Here is an 18619-nt window from a genome sequence, read left to right on the forward strand (position 1 = left end):
AATACGCACAATTTTTTTTATGTTTTATATTCTTTTTAATTTAGGTGAGTTGGATTTCAAATATATTTTTGTATATCTATATGTATATTTTTTTTCAAGGAAGAGTTTTTTAAGACCTGAAGTAAACCAAGTTTATGAAAATCGTTCATCTTTTTTTTTGTCTTTTTGAGTGGAAAACATTAGTTGAATAAACAACCAAATAAATTCATAAAATTCAAACAGGCTCATTTGGGACCTTTGTCATGAAGAACGTTTTTATTTATTTATTTTAGATATTTGCTATCTTAGGCCTGAAATTGTCCATATTTTTCTTTGTGTATATTCTGTAGTAATAATTAACAGATTTCTTATTTGTTTCATGAACACTGTTTTATGAGCCACACTAAAAATAGGTAAATGATCAGAGATATCAGTATACCGCTGTTGGAATCCCAATCAAAGAAATTTATAAAAATATTGTCAATAAGGGTTGCAGATGTATCAGGGATCCTAATTTCCATATGCATTAGGGGCTAAAAATAATTTGAATACATAGTGTTCAGAAATTCTGCAGTTTGTGGATGATTTTCTTCCTTGTTTGAGTTTGAGAACATCTGATAACCGTTGATTAAAAAGATAAATATCTATACTTGGTGGTCAGTAAATACCTCCAGCAAAATTGCATTTCTCCCCTAAAGTGAAGGATATGAAGTAATTTCAATAAAAACAGACTCTGCAATATTAGATTGAAAAGTCACAAGATCACTATTTCTACCAATCAGGCAGCTCATATAATGAAACCACAGATTCATTAAGCCATGTTTCAGTTAAAGCTACGATGGAAAATTTATGATCCAGGCATAATGGGTCAAATGCATAGACTGTATAAAAATATGGACGTAGTTACCGTGACGTCACCCGTTGGTTTCTGAAGAGAGGTTTTTAAGCTCAAAGTGAGCCGCTCTGGCCGTCGCCATCTTGGCAGTGCGTGACGCTGCCTAACTCCCAGCCAATCAAAAATGGGCAAAGAGGCGGGCCGAATGGCTGAAACAAGCCACCTAGCAGCTGTCTGACCTGTCACTCAAAGCAGCCACGTCCTTCATTATGCATAACTTTAAAGCTTAATAAAATGTAAACAAGTGAGTTATAAAAGCTATAGAGACCAAAACCGTTTTTTGTTCCAGGTTGTAAACATGTGTATTTCTGGTGTAAAGTTGGGCATTTTAACATGGGGGTCTATGGGGATTGACTCGCTTTTGGAGCCACCCTCAAGTGGCCATTCAAGGAACTGCAGTTTTTGGCACTTCCCCAGAGGTTGCCACTTGGTCAAATGTCATAATTCTTGGCTAAGTTCCTTACATCGAGATGAAAATTTATAAAATGTTTTAAGTGTAACAGAATGTGTTAAACTTCGGCATAACAGTTTAAAATCTTCATAGTATTTACATATATCCAGTCTCTGCAAAAAGGTTAGAAAATTCGAATCAGGATCATGTTCATTATATCAAGTTTTGTCTTTAACATACAGTGTTTTGCCATCTATCACTTATTATTATCAAGATCATGGAAAGAAAACTCCAATGTACATTTTTGGCAAGTCCAATTAACCCACTCTACTATAATTTGGAAAATTCAGGTGTACATTTTGGTTGATAACACTTTTGCAGATACCACATTCATACGCTGAACTACAGATCTTTTAGTGATATAATATGTTTGATATGTTATTTTCATTCATAACATTACAGAATGAATACTGAGACAGTTGCTACGATAAAATACGAGCATGTTATCAAATCATTCATGAAGAGCGTGGTTGGTGAACAATGAGTTGATCATAAAATAGATATGCAAGTTCCATTCATTTCTGTCTCACACTGTGTGTAAAATCTTCATTGATGAAGATCTTGGTGCCTTTAAGATTGTTTCCTCTCTTCAGTGTTTCCCGTTTATCTTTGAATCTGAGCAGCTTGATCACAACTGACCTTGACCTATTAGCTTGTTCTTCGAATTTTCCCTTGTGATGTAGATATTCAACCTCAATTGATTTGGGGTCGAGTTCCAATTTGTCAGCCAGCAGTTGTTTGACTTTAGATTCTGTGACTTGCTGTGATTCACTCCTTCGTTCAGGGACTCCATCAATGATGATGTTGTTCCTCTTTGACTGACTCTCCAGATACTCTGATCTTCCAGAAAGTTGACTAAAGCATGGTCAGAGTCTTTTGTTAAGATCATCTACATCCTTTTGTAAGAATTGCAAACTGTCCTGTACATCTTTAATGATATTGTCCATACATAGTTAGTGGTAGTCCATAAATAATTGAACAAAAGTCTTGAAGTTTCTTTCCTGTTGCTCGATCAAGTCTTTGAAAAATGATTTCTGCTGATTTAGCAGCTCATGGATCAAAGACAGCGAATAGAAATCCTCCTCTTGTTTGGCTTTTTTCAGCCCCATAGTGGACCAAGAAAAATTGTCAGGAAACTAAGAAGAAGAACGCCTTTGTTCCTAGTTGCCAAAATAAAAACAAAGCAGTAAAAACTTACAAGCTGATGCACTTGAGTGTGCTGGTGCATGTAGGCCAAGAGCGAGAACCCACAGACGATCAATGTTAATGTCATCCACTACTTTAGATAGTATGATAGTAGATCTGATCAGTTGTCAAAGCCGAGTAATTAGTTTTGAGTGTTTGCAGATAATCTAGCAGTATATTTTTCTTAACCCAGGAGACTTGTTGAGGCACACATGGAGGTGGCTTTGTCACTGATGAAACTGATGCTTGTTTGACCTTCAGTACACCTCAAGTCTCAGGAAATGCTTCCTTTAGTCCAGAAGCTTAGTCTGTAGTTTAGATGCTTTTATTCCTCAAACGCAACGATGATAAAGGAAAAGCACAGAAATAATAAGCGATGAGATGAAAGATGAAAATCCCAATGGGCCCATAAAAATAGGCAATTCTCCAAAGAACAGTGAAGACTACAAACATTCATACAACACTGAAGACTGAATGATCCAGATAAATGTATTTCATAGCTACAGTACTTGGCACACAATGGATGATTAAGAAAACAATGGCAAGAAATCAAGAGAAGATGTAGAGGAAAATTAGCAACTGAAAATATGTAGGAGTTCGGAGATTTATAATACAGTGGGTCATGATTTCAAGTTACCACCCCTTCTGTGCACTTTAGCAGCTTGTTGTGAAAAACACAACGTCATGCTGGTTTGAAGATTGTTATATGGCAAATAGTGGTTCAGCAAAGATTGCTTTGAATGAAAGAACGGCATGTACACAACATAATTACTAAATGACATGTTAAAATTACTGCCTTGCAGGATGTCTGGCCCAAGGCAGACATCCTGCTTCTCCTGTGCTATTGTTTTATTTGAAATAACAACAGGTCTCTACCCTGCACAGCGTGCACTTCGGCATATGAAATCATAGCTTTGAAAATAAAAAGCATTCGTCTATCTGAAATGATTTGACATATTTATTCTGTTATTACAAGCCCAGAAACCCTTTTTCATGTTTTATTGTTGTGAAGAAAATCTATGACATCCCTGACAGCATTTCTTATTTGTTTGAATGCCTACTACAACAGGTTTGTCGGACCACTGGTGGCCGGGTGAGTTATGTCAGGGACAAAGGCGGAAGAAGCGTGACGGTGCTGCAAGGAAGGAAAGCGCAACTTGAAAACAACGAGAAGAAATTGGAGGTAGTTAGATTTAATGCACGGCGATATTGCAAGAATTTTGATAAATTGGCACATTTATCCTTAATTTATGAGATTTTTTGATAGATTGAGTTTATTATGGTTTTTGCTGCAATATATTTGATAACAGTATAAGATTTATGATATCAGCACTTTTGCTCTTAATTTACTTGTTGTCGTTTTCTATTTTTGATCTTCGGAGGGTTTGGGGTAATGCAGATGTATTGATATTTTTTCCCTTGTGTCATTTTTTGTCACTGTAACCTGGATGGTGATGCATATGCTTTGGGTTAGTTCAATTCATTAATCAATCAAGCTACTTTCTGTGGTTCTGATTGGATGATTGCAGCAGTTTCTATGTGTATATATACTGTATATATGGAAGTGTTGTGATGTTGCCCCAAAAACCTGATGAAGGTCAGATAGACCAAAACCTTGTGAACTAATAAATATTCCAGCAGTAAGCGAGACCTTCCCTAAACATAGCCATGTAGTTTTGCTTGCCTAAACCTAACCAAAGCAGGGTCAAATCTGAAAAGAGTCACATGACTCCATATTAGTAACAGTCATATGCATTCAGGAAGGCATAGACAAAGGTCGTTGTGTCACTCGGGGTGTCAGACCAAAAAACATTCATATATGTGTTGTTTTGGATGACACTTCAGAGTCTTGAAATGAGACAGATTGGTGCACTTGTACACAAAAAGGAAACAGTTACATAGATATTACATATATCTGAAATAATATGAATGAAATAAAGCTTATAATGCTGTGGAAAAAGAGAGGTCTGTCTTGACAGACTGAAACAATGACAATCTCTCCACGGTCACAGCGAGTCCTGCAATTGATGGACAATTAATTGCCGCATAACCTTTAACACGGAGTCTGTATAAACCAGAGAACAACATGCTAGGTTCAATCAACAGAGAACTTCATCATGAGCTAGATTAGGAACTGGGTGCCATTAAGGCAGAGGACAAGCTGCAGATGGAGTGATCCATTATTCAGAGCCGAGCCTCTCCAGTATCAGGCTCTGACAGCCATTTGTTAGATTAACTCTCACTTGTTTGCATTTGGACAAAGGAGGATTCATGCTGGAAAATGTATGGGCTAATTGGAAAGTGTTACATTTCAACCTATACACATCAAGCTCTCTTAGAGATTTAGTTGAAATGAAATGGCGGGTGCTGCCAGGGTTTTACGTTGATATTCAGAAAGGTTTAGAGTGCTCATTTGTTGTAGTCAAGGGGAGGATCTGCTGGCAAATGTCACAGGTGCAGCCTGACATGGTGTTCAGCTTTCCCTTTTGTTGTTATACAAACAAAGTAACACAATCAGTGAGCAGGTCAGGAATACAAGTGCAAAGGAGCAGGAAATTAAAGTAAACTGAGGGCACAAGCATGGCCACTGTCACTAATGACCACTCTAAACCGCTCATTAAATCCTTTTGTCCTCTCAAGTGTGACAATTGCTGGACTGAACAAGTGATTTCAGATTCAACTACCTTTCAGCGTTGCCAGATTTCTGATTTGGACATTGTGATAGAAATGCCGATGCTAATGAATCAGTGCACTCAGTTCCACCGTGTACAGCTGTGTGGGCGTATGAATGAAAATCCAGTTTAATTTTGGCCAAACATATAAATGGTTACAGGCACAATTCAAACATTTCTGCTCTTCAATAGGCTTGTAAAACAAACACACAGTAAATTCTGCATGACTTATTTAACCTTGCACTTAAGTAGGGGCTGCAAGTAACAATCATTTTCATTATTGTTCAATCTGTTGATTATTATTTCTGGTCTATAAAATGTCAGAAATGATGAAAATCAGTTTCTGAAAGCCCAATGCGCAACTTCAAATGTCTTGTTTTCTTGGTAAACAGTCTGCAACCCAAATATATTCATTTTACTACCATAGAGGACTAAAGACACCAAACAGTTCTTTAGAAAAATGGCTTAAAATGATTTATCGATTATCAAAATAGTTGATTATTAATCTTCTGTCGACACTTAAGCAAACCAGTCACAATTTCAACATGAGAACTACACTTGTGATGAGAAAGCAGTGAATCGTACCTTTACATTTACTCATCAGTGCTATACTGAGAAGAATAACAACGACTGTGACTTGTTTCACAAGTTTGGTCCATCAGCGTAATTTACCTGCTTGCCTGCATGCATGATTTTAAGAAGGCTTACATAAACTAATTTAAAAAAAAGAGTATAATCAGTCTAATGTTGTGGATAAATGTAAAAGAGGTTGTATAAGAATGAATTCTTTTACAGTCTTTGGTAATTCAGTGAGAGCTACCGTAACGGACAAAAGACACAACCCTGCTGTGCTACTGTAAGATCAGAGTTGGAGGACATCTAAGGGTTAATCCAGTTCATCACACATAGAGATTGTGTTTTCTGTTGTGTTTAAATCCAATTTAAATCCTGCTACCAAATGGAAGCAAATCTCCTCAACGACATTCACAGTGTCAAGTGCAATCCTTGAAATGGAATGAATAAAGGAGGGTCAAGGCTAAAGCTGTGAATGCTAAACTTACCTTTAACTTATTTAACTTTTGCAAACTAAAGAGGTCCAAGACGTGAATAGTTACAAGATTGAAAGATGTAAAGAATTGTGTGTTTGTATGTATGAGTGTTCTTGAGTGCTTTGACCTGATTTTGGCGCGTTTAATCACGTTTTATAGCCAGACTTAATGATTTACAGCACTATTCAGCAAGCAGAATTGTATCTATATAACACATTTCATTGTAAGGGTAAAACATTTTGCTTTAAAGAAATGCAAAGAGCTTTATAAAGTATATACACATGCATACATAACACACTAACAAAAGATTAAAACGTTCAAATACAATTAAATGCACAACCACAGTTACACAAGGATAATTAAAAGCAGAGCTGAAATGAAATGTGCTTTGTTTAACTGAATTTAAATTAGCATATAGCTGTTTTAACACGTATCCACCAAATATATTGCGTCAATTTAAGCCTATGAGAAAATTATATTTAATTACATTTCAATCATCTTGACAGTTGAGGAAATGGACACTTTGTAGAAAACATTACGGACAGATTTAAGTGTGCCAGCAATGACACAAACCATTTTTTACTGGCAGATAACAACGAAATAAAAAGGCCTTTTCCACTGACTGGATTTGAATTCTGTGGCTTCAGTAATGGCGGTGAATGGCAAATACAAATAGAAGCCCCAGGTGCTACGTCTATATTCTCCCACGGCGGTGCGGAGGGAGTAGATTCATATAGTACGACCATTATCCATCTGTCCAACCTTGCACTCATTCACGTATTCATCCATCCATTCTTCAGGCCAGATGTCCTTTCCCTCCGGCTCTTTTACAACTCGGCCTCCCTGGGAATTACGTTCACATTGGACGATTCTGCAGTATTTGATTTATTTCCAGCGGTGCCAACACTCAGTGCCAATGCAGGAAGTATTAAGAAGGTGTAGCCAAAAAGCAATGCTCAGGGGGCAGACGAGCGTATAATTACTGTGTTTGATTGGACACCGGAGGCCGAGGTTTGCAGCTTCAGTGCTGGCTTGGTTTTTTCATATGTAACCATGAAAATTTTCTCGTCTACAGATGTAAAAATTGCCCATTCTTAAAGGAAAGATTTGGATTTTTAACCCACTAGCGGCATGACTCGATGGGTTTGTCCACCACTTTAGTCCAGACTAAAATATCTTTACTACTATTGGCTGTATTGCCATGAAATTTGTTACAAACATTGACGTTCTCCAAAGGATGAGGTGTAATAACTTTTGTGATCCCCTAACTTTTCATCTGGTTCCATCATCAGGTCAAATGTCTTTGGTTTTACAACCAAATACCTGCAAAACTAATGACACTCCCATTCCCATCAGCCTCAGATGTACTTTGCTTCGTGCCAATTGGCAAATGTTAGTCTGGTAACACCTTAAACAAAGCTGGTAACCATGATAAATATTGTGCCTGTTAACATAGTTATTGTGAGCATGTTAGCATGCTAATGTTAGCATTTTTTTCCCCCGTTGGATCGCTGGTTTAATTCAGACTGACACTAACAGTTAGATATAGGAGACTAGGACTATTTATTGGATTACTTTTGAATAGTATAATACTATTTGGTCCTGTAAGTGTTGTTTTAAAAGTATTGTAAAAAAAAATCATTTAAATATTGTATTAATATAGACTTAAAACAATCTGAACCATATCTGTAAACATACTCTAATCATAAACAGTTTAGTTACCTAAATTTAACTTTGCATACACAGATATTGTAGAGTGAGAAGCAGAATCGTTTTAGTATCATTGTACCATCAGCTGCTGATTCACACCTGATTGCCTCCCACCTGTCCCGAATCTGACCGGAAATACCTTCTCTAAGATATTTAACATATTCTTCCAACCTGTAAACCTGTGGGAAATCTGGTAATTGGTATCCTTCAGAGACGGACAGAAACGGATGACATTTGCATTCCAAACAACCTGTAAATCAAGTATGCATGCATTGAAGGCTCCAACAGGGGACGGAAACCAACACAACTGAATGCAGAGTTAACTCATTAGCAGGTGATGGTTCTCAATAATGTCATCTCCTATGATTAGGCCCATTATTTGGTTTATTTGCTTTTTTTTTATACAAAATAAATCCTTCCTGGAAATTGAAGTGGAAATGAAACAGGACCACAAACGACACGAGCATGTAATCAAATATTAACTCATACACCCACATACTGAAATATCTTAGCCTAGAACACACATGTAGACACACACACACACACACACACACACACACACACACACACACACACACATGCACACACACATCGATAATGGTTTCAGAGAAAAAAGCAGGAATCTTTTCTGCGGGTGCTGCAGTGGCATTTGCACTTAAAATAAACCTTTATTCTCTACCACAAGCGCTTCCACTTCTGCAATTGAAGACCATCAAATGTAAATGTGCACATGTTGGGAATTGAATACTAAGAAAATGCGTCACTCTCATAGCTGGCCTTGTCCTGCATTGATTAGTCAGACAGGAATATCGGTCTGTATGACATGCATTCAGAACACTCACTCAGCACAAAAATTTCTCCCAGCTTGTTAAAAGACTGAGAAAAGGAAGGAGAAATCTTTTGAATCACAGCTGAAGTCTGTGCAGCACAAATACCCACCAGCCTGCACGGCGAGCAGTGTCAGTTGGACTTGTGATGGTATGAATTTTAAATTTTTTTTTTTTATCCACAAGCTTAATATTGAATACTGATATGATGACGAGAAAAAGCATTACCCACTTGAATCTTATCTGTCCGTGCACCCGTCCATAGGTTTTTTGGTAGCCGTGGTGTAAGCGGGATAATGCACAGCAAGCCAGGGATTACTGCAAAATAAAAGCCCATTTAGAGTGATAAGCGTGTCCTGATCCACGCTGTTTGTGTTTATGATGTGATGATCAACATGTTGCAAAGTATCGCTTATGAATTGCACTCAACATCAATATCAATGTAAGTGAAAGTTACAGATTCAGTTCTATTATGTATAAGAAAAAAAAAAATAGAGTGAAATATTTCTTTGAACTAATAGCTAAGTCAAAGGTCATACCGCTCACAGAATGCTGTTCCCAGTTTGTGCTTTTAATTGTGGTGACATTTTCAAAGCTGCTGCAGGTCGACCTTCATGAAATTAACTGGCGACTATTTTTGTAATTGTTAAATCATTTAAGGCATGTATCAGACAAGAATGTCAAATAGTCTCTGGTTCCAGCTTCTAAAATGTGATAATTTGCTGCTTTTCTCTCTTGTACATTGAATAGTTTGGAGGGTTTTTAGGTGCTGGTTAGACAGTGATGTACTTTGTGAGCTCTGGGGATTTTTTATTGGTGTTTTTCACTATTTACCAACATAGAGACTAAACAATTGATTGATTAATGAAAAAAAAAATCAGACAGTAGTTGCAGCCCTACTTCAAATTACTTGATTTGTCCAATATATATATATATACAAATAGTCAATTTACAATTATATAGAACAGAGAAAAACAGAAAGTTGTCATATTTCATTAGCCGGAACAAAGTACTTAGTTGATTTATCTATTATCTTTTTTTATTATTATTTTTTATCGAGCACAAGTAGAATGTACAGAACAAGATTGGGAATAGCTATACAGAATGAAAGATGGAAGATTAATGTATTATCATAACAGGCTAAATGTTAATTTTACCTCTTTTTTAAAATATTTTTTTATTTCGAACATGTAAAAATTAAAGAAACAGATCCAGAATAACAATAAAATGAAATAAACAAGACATAGACAACAAACTCGATAAACAAATTCTCATAAAAACACAAATTAATTACTTTATTTATTACTTTATTATTATTAATAATGTGTGAAAAGGAGAGGGAAGAAGTATACACTTATTTATTTCTACCTCTCTCTCAACTACTCATCCATAAACTCATGTATACAATTTATAAACAAATATCCAAATACTATGTATAACCCCAATACAATTTAACTCAACTCTCTATTCAATAATCGTTTAATTGGCAAATTATTTCAGCACTAATCACAGTTTTATTATCATTAAAAGAAAGACTTGACAACACTGAATCCAATCATGAGAGATCTAATGATCGATTATCGGTTCTATTAACAATTAGTTATTTTCCTGTTTCTCTTGTACACTATTGATGACGTGTTATTACAGTATTTAACACCACAGTCGCGTCCCATCATCACCAAATCTGTCATTCCTTATCTAGGCTTCCTAACATCAAGGTGGACTAATCTGTCCTTCCCAAAGGCAGCATGAGGAGGATGAAGAAGAAGAAGAGGAGGAGGAGTAGGAGGATGAGGAGGAGAAGGAGGAGGAGGAGGAGGGAGTAGGCTTCAAGCGCAGTGATGAAGTAGATAAATAAGGAAAGCAGAGGATGTTCCGCATTTCACATCTCAACCGTCCCGACATGTGTTTGTGTGTGTACAGTTTGTGCTTTACAGTGGTGGTCCTGTAGAGAGCGGTAGATAGTTTTAATAAGTGGTCACACAGCAGCACTGCCCTTACTGTACTGTACATAAGCAGAGGGAGGAGCGACCGTGTAGTATTTCTTTTTGGTTCTTTCCCCCTCTGTCTTTGCAGCCCATCCAAACGCTATTGGAAAGCAGCAAGAGAGGAAAAAAAGGGGGGAAACAACAAACTACTCATTTTCACGCAATAGCTTTTGCAGGAAGAAGGAGGGAGATAATTTTTGACGGTACGAGGCGCAGCACCTTTTTGGCGGAGGGACCGGGCTCGGAGAGAGAGAGAGAGAGAGAAGAGAGAAGAGAAGAGAGAGAGAGGGGGGGACGTGTAGCCATCCAGCGCCGCCGCTACACTTGTGCAGAAACCGGAGGAGCCCCGCTGACCTTCTCCCGCTTCATTTCCGCCTAATGCCCGCATATCCAAGCCGTACTGGTGTCCTGACCGCGTGGGGGTAACCGACGGTAAGTGTCGTTATCGGGCTTCAACCCGGCCCGTCCACAGCGTGGTGTGCATGCAGTTGTTTGGCCGGGGCTAGCCGGAGTAGTGGCCTGGGGGAGGTGGTTTGACAGATCAGATCAGCAGCCAAGGTACACACGGTGTTACAGTACAGCACGGGAGGCAGGATCTAATCTTCTTGGTCTGCAGCCATTCCGCCACAATGTTGTTGACGTATCACTCTGGTTTGCGGTTGTTGTCAATAATAACGCTAACACTGCCGGATATAACTGCACGGCGGTAACGGTCCTGTTTTTGGTGTGTATATAAATGTATATAATTATATAATGCATATATATATACGTATGTGTGTGCAGCACTTTGGGGCCTGAACTTGGATTTATGTCTGCTGCACTCTGGCGCGCGCCTTAGTCCAATCGCGCATGCACACGTGCACAGATAGAGTGCAGATAGACTGATCGATAAAGATCACCAGCTATAATACACCCATGATACTCCTATAGGGAGCTTTTAGTGTGTGTTGGTACTCACTATCGATTCAGTTAGCTGACCCTAATTCGGTTCCCCCTCCTCTTTACCTCCTAGAAATGTTGTAGAAGTGACTTTTGAAATGTTTACCGTCACTTTATTCAATAATATAGGTATTATTCTAGTGTTTATAACCAAACTATACATCTAGATGAAGTATTATAACTAAGGTGAAGCTGTAATGAAAGGGAAACTCACCTAAAGACAGCTTGCATATGCTCGCTTTTTAGGAATACATCCTTTTTTTTGCTCATAACACATAATTCATGTATCTCTTGAAATATAGTGTACAATAGACTCTGTGACGCTCAACGCAACACAATAGGGTGTACTTTGTGGGTAAGGCTCAAAAGACAACATTGCCCAGGGAGCTGCCTTGACATGAACGCACTGACTATAAAGGAACTGAGATGCTAATTGTTGCCAAGAAACACTTGAAAAAACACAGCCTCTGACTGACGGCTGACACTGTGAAAATCCCCAAGTGAAAATAATCTCATTGCACGACTGAGCACAACCAGATCATGGATATAATGGTGACATTCTGCGTAGTGTATCTGCAGCTGTTTGTGTGTTTGGAAGCCTTCATCGCCGCATTAGGGCGCTGTAATAATTAAATCACTCAATGTAACCGCTCTGTTCAGAGCCCTCTCAGGCTCCTGATGCTCGCTCGCATTGGTTTTCACAGTAGCATCTTGCACCATCGCTGATAAGGAGTGACAGTGTAAAAGCAGTATGTCAAAGCTGGCCGTAGAAGTCTGCTTCACAGCTGGATGTATGGATTTCCCATCAATATGCTAACAGCAGAAGCTTTCAATAATTTAGACTTTTAGATGTCTTGGGAAACTTTTTAGCTTTAGCAAAGTTTACAGCCCTGTTTCACTGTATATACAGTAAAAAAACAGCCTATTTACCATCTTATAGATATTAAACTAGAAACTTAACAGATGAAGTTAAGCCTGTTTACACCTCCAAAAGCACTCAAATGAAAAAAAGGCGCCCGGAAGTTTGCACACACCATTAATAATTAGTAATGTTTAAACTGTAGCAGGGATTTTATACAAAAAGTGTGCTACCGGGTGAAACAAAGCTAATGTAAGTCACATCAGCTGGTACTGTAATGCCCCCAGATGCCCACATGTTCATTAATCATTAGCCATGGGTTTAAATCGCAGTGTTCTCTCCCTGGGTTGATTATTAGCTCTGGACAAATCCACCGTTCAAGTATAAACATTTCCTCTAAGGATACGGTTTGAAACGGATCGAGTGTCGGCTGTGAAGAGGGTTAAAAAACCTGCGTAATCAAAGATGTTATGATGTGTTTTCTGTCAGTAGCAAATAGACAAATTCATCCCAAATTATAGGTGATATTTTTTTCACCCCCCCCCCCCCCTCCCCGGTTTTCCCTTTTATTGTAAATAGTTTTCCATGTGTAGTAGGAAGGCGGATAGGAAATGCTGGATTTGCTCCTGACTGAGTGATGTAACAGGATTATACATGAGAGAACACAGAGAAGGTGGTTGGGTGTAGCCCCATGTGACCCGGTCTACATTTTCTCTTCTCTTCTCTTCTCTTCTCTTCTCTTCTCTTCTCTTCTCTTCTCTTCTCTTCTCTCTCTTTTCTCTCCTCTCTTTTCTCTTCTCCTCCTCTGTTGGGTTGGTTGGGGCTCCTTTAGGGGGCCAGAGGTGACCTTCTTCAGTCTCTCCCAGCAGCGAGTACCCCAGCGGGCCTCTCTCTTTTTGTGACCCCGTTTCTGTCTGCCTTTCTTCCTGGCCTCCCTCTTCTTTTCCTTTTCCTTCTCGTTCTCTTTTCTCTCCCCCTCCACCCCCCCTACCCTCTCTCTCCCCCTCCCCTCCTCCCCCCCCACAGCAACCCTCCTCGTCTGCTTCCATCCCCTCCTACTCCCGTCGGTTAGGGCAGCAGCGCCGAATGCTTCGAAACATAGAGCGTTCACTTATATAACCTCGGCTGTGTGCAGCTGATGTCCTTGTCTGTATCTGCTGTATAATGATGTCAGAGCTGTCTAGAGAGGCAGAGGGCATGCTGGGTAGGCCAATATGTCAAGAGCTATTCCTGAACAGAGCATGGCTAGTGGGTTGATCCTAGGATTTGCCTCCCATTTCCTCCTAGTTTTTGTCTCCCACAATAATTTTTTGGTGTTTAAACGGAGGTCGATGTCGAAACGACTTGACGATACAGATCGTTTGTTTATCCATCCGTCAATCTCGAAGGAACGTGTGAGAATGATGCACATCATTGTAAGGAATGTCCTCGACATGGCAGTAATTGTCCGGAGGGAGAAGCTACATTGTTTGCTCATATGTCAAGCTGAATATACTCAAGACGTTGCTGCCCTGATTTACATTTTTCTGGCTTTTTCAAACACATAACAATCTCGATCTCAGTCAAGGTGCTATTTGTAGCTGGTTAGCAGAAGTTAGCATCACATGTTGTGTTTTTTTTCTCCATATATGCACATCCTAGACCAGTGGTTCCCAACCTTTTTGGCTTGTGACCCCTTAAAATAAAGCAGATACTACCTGCGACCCCTTTGTCACACGTTGCGTTGTCTTCATTTTGTTTTATTTCAATAACTTTTAGAGGCTCGAGGAGATGAAAGACAGCGATTCACAATAAAAATAGCAAAAGTTTGAGGATTTTCTGTTCTGTTATCTTGTCCCCCTTGTGTGGGGGACCCGGCCCCCTAATTTGGGAACCGCTGTAATAGACTACAATAGAAGGACATGCTTGTTATTCTATTGCCTTTACTTTCTGTTTGACCTCAGCTGACTTCTGCTCATCTATAGAAGCTGGGCCCCAAGGCGCTCCGCTACGTTGCCTGTGTTTTCGCCTATGACTAATTAGATTATAGCACCCATATGCTATAGACTTGTAGGTTTGTTCATAGGATCTATTCAGCCAGGGCCAGTGCAGCCAACCACAAAGTGTCATCTGATCATGATGGGTTTTTTTTTTTTTTGCACTGAAACTGGGCTAATAGATCGGTGGCACTGTAGAGTTTTAGTGTTTACAACATACTGCATTTAGATCCATCCTGTCAACAAAACCGTCTGTATCAAAGAGCACTCTGTGTAGAAATATTTGATGCAGTTTATTTTTACTTGAGCAAGTAAATTGGCCTCTTTATGCATGAAGAGACGACTCAGATGACTGACTGAACATCAGCCGTCTTTGTCTGTTTATGCCTATACGTCGTTATGCATACTGATTAATAGAGTTCAGGCATCAGTAAAATCATGATGACCTGCTTATTCACTGACTGAAAGCCATCTTCACTTCTCACTTCTGTCCTACTAATTTCAGTTAGTCAGGGCTGCCTGCGGATGGAGTGATAATTCAGTTCAGAAAGGTAAAAGTTTGGTAGCCATGAGATAAGCCGGATAACACAGAACACGCCAGGGTTTATAGTGAAATAAGAGCATCTAGAGTGATTAGATTGAGTCCTAATTTGCCCCCCGTCAGTGTGTGTTTGGTGATAACGAAGGTTGAAGATATGGTTTCCGTTTACATTCAGAATGAATGCTTTACATTACCTATAATACTGTTTGCCAGACTAATCTGTCATAAATTAATATCTAATACCGAAATCAAACTCATTGATTTGGATTTTATTGCTTAGTGTTGTGTAATAAGGTTACAATAACAGCAGGTCAAAGGTCATATTGCCTGCAGAGTAATATGTTCAGTTTGTGGTGAAAAAGATAAATATGGGCAGTAACTAACTATTATTTCATTATTGATTAGTCTGCTGATGGTTTTTTTGACTCACTGATACATTTTTTTGTCTATAAAATGTCAGAAAATAGAAAAAAAAATGCTTGTTGTAATTCAAACATCCGATCTACTGTCCAAAATCCAAAGATATTCACTTTACTATCATATATGACACAGAAAAGCTTCAAACTCTCATTTGGAGAAGCTGCAATGACTGAATATTTGGCATTTTTTTGCTTTAAAAAATTTTGTAAAACAAATTATTCAATAAACAAAATGTTTATAATTGACTAATTGTTGCTTCTGGTTCTAATTCTGGTGCAAAAGGTCAAATTTTCATTATTTTTCAGTATTGATTAATCTGATGATTATGTCAAAAAGAAACACGCCCGTCACAGGTCACCTGAGCACCAGGTGATGTCTTCAGATCGCTTCTTTGTGTCTGACCGACAGTCCGAAACCCAAAGATACTCAACGTACGATGCTATAAAACAGAGAAAAGCAGCAAATCCTCACATCTGAGAAGCTGGAACCAGCAGATGTTTAGCATTCTTGTGATAAGTGGATCAAAAAATGCTTTAACATCATTTTATGTCTATTTATTAACTCATCGTTTTCAGGCCTAATTGAATGCAGGGACAGACCGCATGTGCAGTCACATGAGATGTAATGAAGTAAAAACATCAGACTCTTCTAAAAGTAGGGCAAATTAGCTGATGTGTATATATATATATATATGTATATATGTATGAGTAATAATAGCTCATGTGTAATCTCCGTCCTCTCCGCCATGAAGGAAATTCCAAGCTGTTTCCTGCTGAAATATCTGGCGCACATAGGACCGAGTACGTCCTCACCGCCACTTCAAACCTCATTAGCCGAGAAGAATGAGGCTAACCTTTCAGTGTGATGTCTGTCGCTGGTTTGAGTTGCATTCAGGGAGCGCGTGAAGCCCCACCGCTGATAAGCATGCTGTCATGGTGAACACGACAAGAGATTATCAGTGTGCTCTGCACCGGTCTTCGCACAGACCGCTGGGGGGTCCTGCTGTCTTCGAGATACTGTAACATCACACAAACACACTCGCCGACACATGACATCAGATGTCAGCCAAGTTTGTGGCTTCCTATCGGTGTTGTGTGTTTTCTACGCCCCTCCCTTTCGCCTTCTCGTAGTAGGTTAGGTTTCGTTTTATTCTTTTGGTGTGTGTTTTTTTTTTTTTTCAGTTGTTTCTGTTGAGCAGTGGTTTCCATGCCGATGGTTGTCTTCTCTATTTCTCTGCTCTCTCTGCCTCTCTGTGGCCCTCTAAGCCAGCCTTTGCTCCAGCAGCTTCAAAATCACCAGGGAAAATAATAACTTGCAAAAAAAAAAAAAAAAAAAAAGGCCTTTTATTGGCCAGAGAGAGCAGTGAGGCTGTTTTACACAGCCGCACTTCTCTCTTATTAATACCAGTCATCTTGGCTCTGCCCGGGTACAACCGGGGCCACTCACAACTGGCTTTTCATCAACGGGAATACTTGGCATGGCGGCCCGTGAGGTTTATTTTTGCCAGGGTGAAGCGGAGCACTTTACGAGGAGGACATTTTGCTGGCACTGAGCTGTTTTCACTCCCTCTCTCTCTCTCTCTCTCTCTCTCTCTCTCTCTCTGAGAGCTGCTGCGATTTACGCAGTGGAATAGAAAATTAAGTCACTACACATTTGTAGACATGTAAAACAAGCGATTCCCACGATAGTAAAGTTGCTGCTTTTTCTTTTGTGTCATAAACACCGAGGCGTTTTTTGGCGTTGGTAGGGATTCCCTTCATGTGGATTTGAGATTTAACTGGCAATAACAATTTCAGTATCTGAGCCCTCGGGGCAGAAGATAATCAGTTTATAATCGTAGAGTTCCCGAGAGGAATTAATGTGTGTGATTATGAGTTGGGTTTCTACTGTATGTGGGCATGAGAGACGAGGGAATTGAAAATTAAAGTAATAAAAAAAATAATTGGAGATTTACACTAAAGTGAAGACAGTTTGTGTTTTTGCAGATGCAGTGTTGGATTATTTGCTGGATAAGCCTGTACATACAGAACATACAGACACACGTAGATCAGGGCTGTAAACGATGCTTTTCATTATCAGTTAAACTGCCAGTTAGTCTTTCACTTAATTGATTAATGACCCGGGGTAATAAAACCTCAGAAAATAAGGAAGAATAGCCATTTCAAGTTCCTAGAGTCCAAGGCTACATCTTCAAAGGGTTTTTTTTTTTTTTTTTGGTCCGACTAACACTCTAAAACCCCAAGATGTTCAATTTGTAATGGTTTAAAAGAGAGAAAATCCTCACAATTGAGAAGCTGGAAGCAGAGAATGTTTGGTATTTTGGCTCACAGTTCTAGTATGTACACTACATTTTATAGTACTGCATATTTGCTATGTTGTGTGTGTATATATATATAGTAGACAAATAGTCAAAGCACTTCCTCAAGGTAGAGGAAAGCGTGACTGATGATTAAGTGTTAAAACGCAGCACGTGATAAGATGTAAAGGAACAAATCTCACACGTTATCTGCTGAGGTAATGAATGACTCTTGAGCAAAGAGATGCTTATAAAACCCCCACCATTACAATTTTGGCAGAGACCCAAATCCCGGCGCGTCTATTGTGCTCTTCAGACATGCACCGTTCACACAGGTCATCATTTCACTACTGTAAGCCAGAGTGATTTGACCTTTTTATAACACCCCATCAGAGTGACTTTGATGCTTTTCTTTTCTTTCTTCTTCTTCTTCTCTGCTGCTGTAAATAAAACTTTTTTTTTTTCCTCTTTCGCTGCTTAAATACCTCTCAGATGTCCCTGATTTTTTTTTTTTTGGAGGGGGGGGGGCTGAACAAAAGGTTGGCTACGGAGAAGCAAAGCAGCGAGTTTTATTGCTCCCTGTTTTGTATTCCGTCATGCTCGAGGAAACTCGGATGGACCCGTTCCAACGCCTGATGGTTTGGCAAGCTTTTACAAAACTCCACCTCTTGATCGTTATATTTTTTTTGTTTGTTTGTTTGTTTGTTTGTTTGTTTGCTTTATTGGGATGGGGTTTAAAGCCATAACTTATGCCAGACACCTACTTTTGCATAATAACAAGACAGAAATAAAGACCTCAGAATAAAAACATGTAGACCTCTTAACTCCAGAC

General features: G+C 39.0%; 1 protein-coding gene across 6 annotated transcripts in view; it reads left to right on the top strand.

The window, feature by feature from the left end:
* Positions 1 to 10452: 10452 nt before the first annotated feature.
* The window catches only part of thrab (thyroid hormone receptor alpha b), a 162942-nt gene continuing 154775 nt past the window's right edge, over positions 10453 to 18619 (top strand). For all 6 annotated transcript variants that reach the window (XM_067576046.1, XM_067576045.1, XM_067576047.1 and 3 more), the window contains exon 1: positions 10453 to 11188. The gene's annotated coding sequence lies outside the window, so the exon portion shown is untranslated. The remainder of the gene's footprint in view (positions 11189 to 18619) is intronic.

Source organism: Thunnus thynnus, chromosome 20 (genome assembly GCF_963924715.1).
Source record: "Thunnus thynnus chromosome 20, fThuThy2.1, whole genome shotgun sequence".
Classification (NCBI taxonomy): Eukaryota; Metazoa; Chordata; class Actinopteri; order Scombriformes; family Scombridae; genus Thunnus; species Thunnus thynnus.